This window comes from Bos javanicus, chromosome 9, assembly GCF_032452875.1.
Source record: "Bos javanicus breed banteng chromosome 9, ARS-OSU_banteng_1.0, whole genome shotgun sequence".
Lineage (NCBI taxonomy): Eukaryota > Metazoa > Chordata > Mammalia > Artiodactyla > Bovidae > Bos > Bos javanicus.
Window position 1 is genome coordinate 63,827,857 of NC_083876.1, and position 3,874 is coordinate 63,831,730.

Genomic DNA, 3,874 nt, shown 5'->3' on the forward strand with positions numbered 1-3,874 from the left:
ATGCACACATTTCAGTATGTTTATTTGTACTTACATAATTTTAGATAGTGGTTGCCAATAGTCTGTATGTTTCACATTAATTGGTTTTTTATGTTAATAAACCATTTTAGTATGTTGTATGTCAGTTACTGGGATAGCTGGGACATAGAGTGTAATTTAAAATTTGTCAATAAGTATTCATTGGAATATATGTAAATGTGCCTTGCCGGTTATTGAAACATTACCTACAAAATGAGTATGGGGTGACAAAAATTAGTTCCTGGTGCTTAATGAAACTTTTTGCCACTGATTTTATATATTACCCCGTGCTTTTTTAAAGTACATCTCTCAAATCTTAGTGTAAGTTTGAGGGCTACACAAAACATTTACATTTCATTCTAACATAAAATGAGTAATAGGTTGTGGAAAGTGGGTAAACTAAATGTAGCCTTCAGTAAAATTGAATCTCAGTGTAATCCTTGGTGCTGGCACTTCCCAGGTCCAAGGAGTTAAATGATCCCATCAAAGAGGTCATTGCCATGCCTATTGGCACTTTACTGTCATACCCTTTTTAAGGGACACTGTCAAGGTGTTTAAGTTAATTCTCAGAATTATTTGTTGGGATTTTAGAACAGGTTTGTTTGACTTAAGTAAGAACTGCATTGTCAAAGTTGAAAGATGAACATTTTTGTGAGTTCACAAATGTGTTCTTAAGAAAATATTAAAATACGGAGCTGTGGGTTTCCAAGACTATTTGGCATTCTTAGTTTGGGGATTTGGGAGGAAAAACTGATACTAAAAAAATTTGTGAAGAATTGATGGGTAATGTAAACAGTGGTGATTAAATATATACACACTCAAGTGAAATTACTTGACAGTGTTCATTTGACTAACTTTGAATTTAAGCCATTATAATTACTTTTAAAATTAAATAATCATTTGCACTGTTCTGATAATGGGTGCAGTTTTTGAGCAATATAATCAGAGCTAAATATGCATGTAGTGATTAGTGATGTGAACAATTAAGTACTGAGAAGAAATACTAACTGGTATTTTCAAACTTAAATTTCTGTAGTAAAATCAGTATCAAACTCTTATCAGATCAAGGAAAACAGGCAATGCATATAAACATACTTTTGAATGTTGTGTGGCCTATAAAGCAATAATGCAATTTTTATGGAATGTCATGGGATATGAGAAATGGAAATGCAAAAATAACTAATCCTTTAGTAAAAATGTCAACATGTTAAAAAGGGGAATGTTAACTAATGTAGGTTATTGATATTTGTGATTTGTTTATGGGTTCTTGGCTTTGACAGCTTCAAAGAATGGACAGATGACAAGTTAAAAGAAATTTTGTATATAATTGTCAAGGAATGGGTCTTAAATCCAAGAGTCGAGTCCCTTCCTTGGGGTGAAAATGTATCCTTAAAGCATTCTGATTGTTGAAAAATAACAAAACAAAACTTGAGTTACCTAACCAAAGCAGACGCAAGATTTTGTTTCTGCAGACTACTTGGCAATCAAAAGTGATCATCACTTTAGTTAATCAGTTTTCAGAAAGTTGCTTTGTGAGAAAATTCTGTTAGATATATTCTCCCAATCATGCATTTTGTGGGAGGTTTTCCAGCATTGTGATTGAATCAGATGTTAGAAATGAATGGGGGGTTTAGCACAAAAACCGGTTGCACACTCATGACGGCCATTGTTGTAGCATCATGAGAAATTACCAATGACTGCAAGTCTGATTTAATGATTTACACTTTCTTCATGATAAAATAGGAATAACATACATAGGAATGGATTGATGGGGTGACCTCGGGTATTCACTTGTATGAATCTATTTGAAAAGATTTAATGAGGGTGAATATCATGCTAGATGGGCAAAATTGTCACATTCAGGACAGCTGTTTTGACTGCTAAGCCAAAAGTCACTGTTCAGAAACATAGGAAAAAAGACCAAACAGAGCATGACATATAGTCTATTTAAGGGGAGAAATTACAGAGTAGGACTTCTGCATTTAGGTGAGGGAGCTACCCCCCTAGAGTAAATGATTGCTCAGGTTCCTAAAACTTAATACCCACCATGGTCATTTTCTCCCCAGTGATACATACCATAAACTTTTAATCTGACCATAGGAATTCAATGGTGGGTTGAAAATGAATCAAGAAATAACAATACATAAAATGAACAGACTTGTGGGGATAATGTTTTAAAGTGTAGTATTAATTACTCAGTCATACCACTCAATAAATAGGGCATGCCACTACTTTTCTTAAGATGCTAATTATCAGCCAATGTTCAAAGACATTTTTAACTGTGGGCAAATTAGTGGATGGACTTTTTTGTCTGTCACTTTTTAAAAAAGTACTTAAGATACAAGTTTTATTAGTACCACAGTCTGCCTTCAGTAATATGCCTAAAATATTTTTCAGGGCCAGGAGCATTCAGTTGAAAGAAAATCTTTTTTACGACTGCAAAATAGTATTAAAACTAATGCCCTGGTCCAAGATTAGGTTTTTAATGATATTAACAGTAGTCTGATAAACATCTAGAAGTCTGGCATTGAGAAACAAAAGCTTGTACCTGACTAGTATTTTTATTTAAAAAAATTAGTTCTGTTAGCTTATTTAAATTCTCTTACATTTATTTATCTGTAGAATTTATATTTATTTCATTCCTTTTATCTCACTGAAAACTGTCTGCAGGCTCTTTGATTTGGATTAGATGTGTGAAGTACTGTCTTTTGCCAAAAACCTCAAAATTACCTGTTCTTTTCAACGTAGTGGGTTTGTGCTTGTTTGGAGATCAGTTCAAAAACTATCTGTACTATCTGTACTGCCTCTGATGTTAAGATTTTATGTATAGCATAAGGAAGCTAGCTCTGACTATATTTTCCTAAGAATAAAGACCTATTTTTGTAGCATGTCTTAGGATCTCCAGGAGTCCAAGAATTATTGTGGGTGTCCTCCATTTCATCGTTTTTCATTTAACAGCTTTTGAAATAGACACTTGGAATCTTTAGGGGTCTTTTCGTCTTTTAATTATCCATACATTCAAAGTAACTAGCCAACGGTAATACCAAAACAGATTCCCCGAGATCCCTAATTGAAGCACATGATAGGGAGATGATGTATAGGATAAATGTATAGTGTTGGTCTCCACTTAATTTTAATTAATGAAAATACTCTGGTCACACACATGCCAGTGGACTCAAGAAGTTAATGGTAATTTGGTTCTGCTTTTCTGGTAACATGTCCCCACCATTCAGTGTTCCATTTTCTTATCACTCTTTGAAGGTTTGGAAATGAGTAATTGAGGTAGTAAGTAATACAGGACAGGGGAGTGAACAAACTATTTTGCTTTAATGTACATTTAGGTGACTGCGCAAATGAGGTTAGGTAGGTGAATTCAGCTTAAAATGTGTTTCATTAAGCAAAATTAGCAAGTCATCATCAAAGAATGGGGAACTTGTAAATACATTCAGGAGATTTTGGCTCATCCCTAGGATTTCTTGGTGGGAGGGTGATAGCTTTGGTCACTTCATGAAGATCCTTTTAGGTACAGAGTTTAATAGTTTGTGTTATGATTACTAAAGTTTATACTGATGATTGAAAAAAGTTTTTGTCATTTCAGAACAGTCATGGAAGTTTTATACCTGAAAAATTCTTAAACACTACTAGAGGATTTTGAAAGCCATTTACATTGCCTATTTGACTCCCTGTGCAGATGCCAAACTAGTACTTTTTTTCTTGTTGATAATCAAGACTGCTGACAGACTTTTTGGATGGGGGAGAAGTTCCAATAAACCATTTTGGAAATTAGTGTCTTCAAGTGTAGTTTCCGAAAATGTTTTTTTAACACAAGCAAATAGAATCAAGATAAGGTTATTTT

General features: G+C 33.8%; 1 protein-coding gene across 6 annotated transcripts in view; it reads left to right on the forward strand.

Moving 5' to 3' along the window:
* Positions 1–2,908, forward strand: part of SYNCRIP (synaptotagmin binding cytoplasmic RNA interacting protein) — a 29,682-nt gene extending 26,774 nt beyond the window's left edge. For all 6 annotated transcript variants that reach the window (XM_061427902.1, XM_061427900.1, XM_061427898.1 and 3 more), the window contains one exon: positions 1–2,908. This exon is cut by the window's left edge. The gene's annotated coding sequence lies outside the window, so the exon portion shown is untranslated.
* Positions 2,909–3,874: the final 966 nt, after the last annotated feature.